Here is a 9,583-nt window from a genome sequence, read left to right as displayed (position 1 = left end):
TCTAAACGACAATATTCCTTCAGTCTCATCATCCTAAAATGTTTGCCCAAATCCACTGTAAGTTCATCAAGGGTATCACATTAACACTACTTGCTAGCTAATGGATAAAGGCATGCCGTGTTTCAGGTTTTCCTATTTCTTTGTTTTTACTGTATCCACAGAAAAAGGAGAAATTGTTTCTACAAAGTAGATTTTCTCGGTACATCTTTCAGTTCCAAGAATGGTAAATGGGTAAATGGACCTTGTAGTTGTTATAGCGCCTTTCTAGTCTTCCGACCACTCAAAGCGCTTTTTTAACACTACGTGCCACATTCACCCTTTCCCACACGTTCACTCAGTAAAGTCCATCAAACAGAAACTAACTCATTCATGAACATTTCACACCCGATGCTATGCAATCGGGAGCAATTTGGGGTTCAGTATCTTGCTCAGGATACTTCGACACGTGGCGAGGAGTCGAACCAACAACCTTCTGATTTGGGGACGACCCGCTGCCCTCTGAGCCACAGCCGCCCTGCAAGAACATCCCTTTACAGAAGAAAAGTTTACTGAAAAGGTAAGTTCAGGAGAAATAATGCTACAGTAGTAAATGTATTTTTTTTCCAATGTTCAACCACACTGAAGGCTGCAAACTAATTCCTCTATTTTGTTTTTCAGATTTGTCATCAGATCATAGTAATGCAGATTCTTACCAAGAAGGGATAGAGAGACAGGAGGCAGAGAGGAAGAGGGCGGAGTGGGACATGAACGACAGAGGGAAGAGGGAAGGGAACAGAGGAAAGGGGAAAGGGCGAAGTGGACAAGAGGACAGAGGGGGAAGGAGGAGCCAAGCCGGAATCAGATTAAACAATGGAGGTACTACCATTTAATTACAGATTATCTGTATATGGTTGTTTTTCATTACATGTAAGCCGATATCTCTCTTTATAGTACAACACTGTCATTATAAGTTTTGGCTTATGTTTCCTGTTGTTGTTTTTAAGGTGAATTTGTGAGGAATCTTGTCTTTGTTTATTACAGAAACACCATTGAATCGCCATCATGGTGGGTCCTGTATACCCAGGTGCTCCCCTCACAAAAGGACAGAGTCTGCTCTTACTCATGTCATATGTACTGAGGCATAATTTGACAGGAGTAGCTCTTCAGGATCTTCTTACAATGTTTAATGAGCATTTCCCTGGCTTGGTGCCAGCAACCTCATATCTTTTTCATAAAGCGTATGGACAGTTTGGCCACTATGTGCCCCATTTTTATTGTATCAACTGTGAAAGCTATATGGGACCCAGTGAGACAGCTCAAGATTGTTCTTCTTGTAATGCTGAATTTGACATTGAGAGAAACTTAAGGGTTGGGTCTTACTTTCTTGTACTTCCCAAAATAGTGGAACATTGTGGAAAAATCGGATGCATTTAAATGAAAGACATCAATCCAGGCATATTTCAGATATTCAGTGTGGGCTGTATTGAAAAACTCAAGCAGAGTGACAAATAGGGGCTGATGACATATCAGTTATGTGGAATTGTGATGGAATTCCAGTTTTCAACAGCAATAATTTTCAGATATGGCCAATTCAGTGTCAAATCATAGAGCCTAAAAGATCACCAAAAGATCGCCAAGCCAACATATGTATACCATGCTTATGGTTTGGTAAAAGCAAGCCAAATATGATCACATTTTTAACTGCTTTTGTGGCAGAGCTCAAGGAACTGGAACAGACTGGAATTAAATGGATGGACTCTGAAAATGTAGAGCATACAAGCAAAGTTCATTTACTCCTGTGCTCCTCAGATTCAGTTGCCCGCCCCCTCCTGAGAAACACAAAACAGTTCAATGGCAAATATGGGTGTGACTTCTGCCTTCACACTGGTGGTGGTCCATATGTCTGGGAAACCCCAGAACCACCTTTACGGACAGAGATGGATCATTTTCGGCATGCTATGCTGGCAACACCTGCTAATCCAGTAATGGGTGTGAAAGGCCCATCCCCTTTGATGGAACTTGAGAGCTTCAAGATGATCACTGGATTCATTCCTGAGTACCAACACAGTGTCTGCCTGGGTGTCACTAAACAGATTACATCTCTGTGGCTAGACAGTAAGCACCGTAATGAAGACTGGTACTTGGGCGGCAAGGTCAGTGATATAGACCAGGATTTGCTGGCCATTAACCCACCTGTGGAGGTCACAAGGTCACCAAGATCAGTGAAGGACAGAAAATTCTGGAAAGCATCTGAGTGGAGGTCATTTTTGTTGTTTTATGCATTGCCTGTTTTGAATGGCATTCTGAAAAAGAAGTATTGGAATGATCTTTTTTTATTGGTTTTTGCGATACACACTCTTCTTCAGGATGCCATCAAAGTGAAACATGTGGATGTGGCAGAACAAGCTCTGCGAAAATTTGTGCTCAACTTTGAGAAACTGTATGGTGCTGTTAATGCTTCTTTTAATGTGCATTTATTAATGCACTTGGCAGCAGGTGTGCGTAACTGGGGACCACTGTGGGCAACATCCACATTTCCATTTGAATCATTTAATGGGACTTTGCTTAGGTTTTTCAGTGGAACAACACATGTGCCAACACAAATAGTGAATAGATTCCTTCGGTGGAGGGGTCTCTCAAAAAAAAAAGCAGGGACTACAATGGCAAATGCTAATGACAGCATAAAGACATTTGACAAACTTCAAAGTACCTCTAGCTTAAGAAAGAAATCAAAGGAGTTTCAACATAATGTCAGAGGTTTTGGCTGCCCAAAGAAAGTTAGCACATCTGTGTTGCAGAGGATGGCTATTGAAAGTTTAATAGGAGTGACAGTTCATTCGGGTTTATTTTATGACCGTTTCATTTGTAGCAGTGTGGTTTATCATTCATATAATAACACAACTCTTAAAAAGAGAAATAATTCAGTTGTACAGTTAAATGATGGAACATTCTGCGAAGTTATGACCCTGGTGGCTTTTACATCTGATGATAAGGCCTCATCCACATCCACCAACTTCTGTATTTTAGTAAAAGAGCTTGCCAAGAGTGGAGGAAAGGTGTGTAGAGATGTTCAGTTAAATATATCTTCCACATTTATAAATGAGGTGTCTCACACCCATAATGAGTTGCCGTGCATCCCCAATCACTCAAGCGTAAATGTGTAATAGTTAAGTCCAAGGACAAAACAACAATGTTAAAAAGAGACTAAAATTCTTGGGAGGCTACTACTTTGCCAGACATCAACACCAAATCGACCTCTACATATCAGTCCCTATACGGCATGAATACTGTCAGTGACTTTTTGATCTGTCACTCTCCAATTGCTCTTGGTTTTGGCCGTAGCCCTGCTTTTTCCCATTAAACAATACCCAAGTTAGATGTTCTTTTTTTGACACTTCGTGACAATGTTAACACAGTGTGAGTAGCTTTACTTTTTTTGCCTTATAATTTTAGCCCAGTATTAACTTGGCTCTGTTGCAATACGGTGGGTGATGCTAATCTGTAAAATCATAAGTAGGCACTGCACCCACTTTTAAACCACTTGCTTTCAGCAGAACACACATTGTTTGTGCACCTGCTACTTTTGAAGTGTGCCATTTAATGTTTTGTTTAATGTAATTTTGTGTGCTAAGATGTATTGCTATCATTATTTTTTTTGGCCAAACTGATTAAACAGCTGCAATAGATTGCATATCTGGTGTACTTTTACACACAGCAACAAAAATTTCCATAAATGGGTTTAAGTGCATCTTATAGTAATACTATTGAACACTTTCCAATAAAAGAATGTCCTGAAGTACTAGCGTGAATATCTTAAGTTCATAATTAGACCTCAAATCTCAAATGTAACTTAAAATACACTCAAATTTAATATCACAGTGTTGATATTAAAATGTGTACTTTTAAAATATGCTTTCAGCCTATGTTACAATGACAATTTTGAGCATTCAATTTAAAATATATCAAAAATATGTGTAAAAACACATTTAAAATAAGTACACTTTAGAAAGTACACATAACGTTCACTTAAAGTATATTTTAGTATAATATATTTCTATAAAGTGTAATATAGTATAATTATTTTAAAGTGTGTTAAAAAAGTGTTAGCGTGAAAGTGTAATGCTAGTATACTTTATATATTTACAAAAAGTACAATTTGTGTAAGTACATTTTCAACATACTATCGGAAATATAAATATACTTGAAATACAATAAAATAGATTTTTTTTTCGCTTGGGCGCCATTAGGGTAAATTGAATTTAAGGGGTGTAATGTATACAGTAGGCTTATATCTCATTGTCCTGTATTAAAAAAGTATGCACTTAACAACAACCAAAGAGCTAAAAGAACAATAGACAAGCGTTAGGCAGAAGAAAACACTGAATTTGTCAAAAAGGAAGCCTATTAAGTATGTATGATTGTTTAAAAATAAATAAAAAACATAATACAGAGAATTGTATAAAAAGTTCCTAAAAATAGTAGTAAAAACTCATCTCTGATCAATATTCACAGGAAATAATCTGCTCAAAGTTTATGTTTTATACAAACATCCTGCAGTTACTGTGCTCACTATTTAGAGCGTATTAGTTGTTTGTGTACTGCTATTGTTATGCATTGAATATAATACACAATATCAATGAAATATGTAATTTACTCAGAGGTCGGCAGTTTAATCGATATTAGAAAAGAGGGTCCCTTAAGGAAAATGGTTGGGAACTACTGGAATACTCAGTCCCTTCAGGAACTGCATAATGCATAATGTTCCACAGTTATTCTTTACCACTGCATGTTACCTATGCTCTCCCTGAAATCCACATATCAAGCAGTGGCAGCCTAAGGCAGTTGATGCAGGTCTTCACCATGGGCAAACAGTGTTTCGGGTTGAAGGAATGATCATGCAGGAAATTGACTGATGGCTGGGGGGAGAAGCCAACTGGAGGCTTGATGCTTGGACGTGTAGCTTTAATGGTCCATCTGGCTCGAAAACACTGAAAAACAACAAAGAAAACAGAATTTACAGCAACTATGCCATTAAAAATACCCCATACCTCTAAAAGTAAAGGCAGTGAAAGAGAGAAAGGAGAGTGAGAGATGAAAGGGATGTAAGGACAGAAGTAGTGTAATGGCCTAAATCCATCGGGTCTGTCATGGTTTCCACCAAATATAAACAATCTTCTTCACGGAGAAGAGTGGAGAGTGCAGCTGGAAGGCGTCACTGAAACCAGCTCCTCCAAGGTGGTCTTGTGATGTTTTAATGGTGGAGTCTGAAATTAAATGGACCATTATAACCAAATGGTTTACTTTAATGCGTTGATTGACGTTTAATATTTGAATTCTGCTTGATATGATCATCATATTGAACTAAGCTTACATGGTCATCCTCCTCCTCCTTGTTCTTCATCACACCGTGTCTTCAGAAGGAATCAACCATGTAAGCAGAGGAAAGGTATCAACAGAAATATGCCACAATCAAAAGGACTGTCGGTCAGTACCTCCTCTGCCTCTATGCTGCTATAGCTGCTAAGTCCAATCTTTCCCAGAGGGCTATCCATCTTTAATTTGAATCTTGGGTCCATCACTGCTGCCTCCTCCAGGAAGGTCTGGACTTCATCATCTGTGACTAAATGTGAACTTCTTTTACTTTGACATATCTGCCAAAACCACAGGTTGGACGTGGGCCATTTGAGACACAGAGGGTTGACTTTACTAATTCATTCAGTTTTAAATATGCCATATTGACTCCCCAATATCCTCAAATTACACCAGGCACCGCCATGATGTGTTCCGGCTCCACTACATGCCCTAGGCAATGATCGAAATTCCTCCAAAAGCGCTGCAGCGCAAAGTGTTTCTCTGCTCCTGGTTAGAATACGCGCCTTTGATCGAAGCTGCGATCCACTTGCATAAAGCAGTACAGAGCAGATCACATTGACATTGGTGTCAAACACAGAAACGCCATAGAAGTCAGTCAGAGGAGATTTAAAGTGGTAATGGTAAATGGACCTGTACTTGTATAGCACCTTTCTAGTCTTCCGACCACTCAAAGCGCTTTTACACTACATGCCACATTCACCTTTTCACACACATTCACACAGTGATGGCAAAGTCCATCACACAGAAACTAAAATTCATTCACACACCGAATGTGCACGGCATCGGGAGCTCAAGGATACTTCGACATGTGGCACCAGGAGCCGGGGATCGAACCCACAACCTTCCGATTAGGGAACGACCCGCTCTGCCTCTGATCCACAGCCACCCCTGTGGACCGGTTTGTATCCTTATAACAAAATACACAAGTAAACGTCGGGCAGGAAACACGCTCTGAAAACGCTCTTTGAAAAGCACTGATCACAGAGCCAAACCATGTTGCGGATTCAATGTTATAAAGGTAGCCATGCCCAAAAGCATACCCTGCTTTATTGTCTATTTTACTTTAAATGCGTCCATGTTGCTTGCATTGTCTACGGTAGCTGCCACAACTCTTTCACTGAACTCATCCAGGGTGCTGTCAGTTTCCTGTCTGTGCTTCTTATATTGCTTTTGTCAACTTGCCAGCAAAGATCAGGCAGTTGGTTAGACACTATGGGGTCTTATACTTGGGGTTCAGCGTATTTGTCATCTCTCTGCAGATTATGTGAGTGAAATACTAAAATGATCAGAATAAAGTACCAACACGCAACTTGAAAATTTTGATGTCAATTAAGCCGCCATCTCATTAAAATTGAGTCGCTTACCCCACCTTTAAGTAATCCTTATTATTTTTTATTAAATTGAGAGCATAATTTACTAATTTGGGAGCGTGAATTATTCAATCCAAATTAATAATTTGAGAACATTAAAATTGTCTCCCACCCCCCACCCCACTTTCCCAAATTCTTCCCTATAGTACAAAAACTGGACATGAAACTGACAAAAAAAAAATATACACAAAGATAAAACATACATTTAAAAAGAAAAAAAAGCACTTTATACTCTTGTCATTCTTGTCTCAGGTGATTCTTACATGTATCACTTTTAAGAAAGTATAAGTTTCTCTTATGTTAGGGTAGCTTTTACGCTTGCACTTCTGAGGAATGAAATAAAGGCTTTCCAGGTTTTGTCTAATTTTGTCTATTTCTCAATATGCAAGTTATCTTTTCAAATACCATTTCATTAACCCATTCTTTGATACTTGGCCCATTTGTTTTATTCCAGTAGAGCAATACGCTGTTTGGCTTGCAAGATACACATATCTACAAGTGTATATTCCTTCTTCTTTAGTTTTAATTTTAAAGGGTACAAATTCAAAATGTAAATCTTAGGATCAAGAGGGACCTCCTATGGGCTGATAGACTATAAGCGCCTGGAGCTTTTTTCACACGCTGTTGAACCTGGGCTTAAACAGTGATGCGGTAATCTATGAGGATTGGTTATGGGCTAACGGCCTCCAGGGGGGGGCGCTTAGCGAGGAGAGCGCAGGAGAGGCGAAGACAGACAGGTGGAAGATGATAATGCGCGAGGAAGACGCTGAGGGTTTGATGTGTGTTTTCGAATTCATTTCAGTTTGAGATTCATTCAGATTCATTCAGTCATTTTTGCCGCACCATGCACACACGCCCTCTCATGGAAAGCACAGAGGAAGGAAAATGACATGATGCAACTTTTAAGCTTAAAGGCAATCGGATACTGGCTGTCGAGAAGTAAATATAGAGCTGCTGCACTGTAAGGCGTTGGCATCAGATGACTATCGAATGGTGAAGACGTTGGAGTGACGGCAGTCATTTATTCTATTCTAATCTAAACGATGGTATAATAATGCTTTCTGTTAATTATCTCATGTTACAACGTGGTGGACAGCCTGCGGCTTATAGACAAAGTGCAGCCGTTAGGTTATAATGTGACACATTTCTTTTTCTTTTGTATAATTTAGTTGGTGCGTGTATAGTCAGGGCATGCTGCTCAAGGTTAGTTCGTAAAAGTTGACGTTATGTGCTTGTGTCCAGACCATCAGTGGTTCAGACCAGGTCAGGCTCCTATGGAGGAGACTAATGGAGCGAAGCCATATCTGCGGAGCTAGTTCAGGCACGGTTCAAGCTTCGCCGCTGCGACTTATGTACACACGAATAGAGCATGCCTTATCTTCCATAATCATCTAGCCAAGCCTCCCGTTTCCAATCTGGCTGGCCATTTAAAACTGCACAAAAAATTTCCCATGCTCTCCCTGCTGGCTCTGCTCAAGATGCCGGCTATGCCCCCTGCCAATTCCATTACTTTATGCTGCTGCTGCTGCTGTAAGCTCTTATGCCTGTCCTGGTCGCTGCTGTAAGCGCCACCATCTCTATCCCAGCTACCACCTGTAGGTCCCGGAGTGGGGGGTTAAGGTTTTGCGCATCACCGCCCAATATCTTTCTGTTGACAGACATATTCTTGCAGCGGAGTGATGGAGGTCGGAGCCTAGACCCAAAATCTAATTGTTTTTTTTTCTCAATATGCGGTAGCTGTATGAAACGATCTCCGAAACGTGGAGTTGGCTGACTGATTACTAGCAGATATGGCGATGAGTCACAGGCGTTTGTTTAAAAGATACAGTGTGCAGGGTTTAGGTGGCATCTAAGTGGTGGACATTAGTTGGTTAGCCATGTTAGAAAAACTACTACATGGTGAGCGCGCGGTGTGGAAATCTGTGATAGTCTAGTGTCTAGGAGTCCAGTGTTCGTGGCTGGATCTGTTAGAAACTATGCTCCGTAGGTTGAGCAATCCTCATCAGTTTTGAGCAGGGTGGTGTTATTATATTTGATGGATTCAAGGCCTCTGTTCAGTATACGAAACTGCCTTTAGTTTGCAAGCGCTTTTGCTGTGCTACTCCGGGCGATTCACCTGACAGTTCAGAGACAGGCAAAGTCTAAGAGAAAGGATGCATATTACCAATTTTGGTGGATGGTAGCAGAAGAAGTAAAATATATCTATTGAGCCTTAGGGAGTAAAGTAATAAGTTACTTTCGACTTTTCTGCAAAAAGTAATGAGTAAGTATATAAATAAATTTATACAAATAAATAGTTTTTTCATGTGAATTGACAATATAAAAGGCTAGGCCATAGTTGGATTCCTCTGTTCGAGTCCCGCATTGAGTGCACATTGGCTGTCAAGCGGATGGTTGATGATTAATTGCTGACTGTTAGCACCAGCAGTTGCTTGGCAGCAAATATCAGATGGACGCAGTATAGTTCTGCTGTGTCATGGCCTTACATTTTGTTCCAGGGAGCTGACAGTATATATAATGGACAGAGCCAAAGAGAGTCAAAACTGCCACAGGCCAATGAGAGCAGCCTCAACGTGCAGTAGCGTCACGTCTGCTGGCTCACGCTCGACTTCTGTTTTACAGGTCAGGTGGCCTACCAAAGCATGCCATGAACTCGAGTTGCTTCACAGAAATCAGATACTTCACAAGACCAGCATGTGGGTGACGTCATCGATAGTTTCACACTTGTTCCAGCCAATTTTTGTTTTGATAAAAATAGCTATTGTGAGCTTTATGATAAATCACAGCCTCGATGAAAGCATTAGACTAGGACCAGAGGTTGTTATGTGGGATTTGGTAATATTCGGATCCTTTGATTATCT

This window comes from Morone saxatilis, unplaced genomic scaffold (assembly GCF_004916995.1).
Source record: "Morone saxatilis isolate NCDOM2014 unplaced genomic scaffold, NCSU_SB_2.0 Contig8, whole genome shotgun sequence".
Taxonomy (NCBI): Eukaryota; Metazoa; Chordata; class Actinopteri; family Moronidae; genus Morone; species Morone saxatilis.
The sequence above is the reverse complement of the archived record's forward strand: the minus strand, read 5'-3'. Positions refer to the sequence as shown.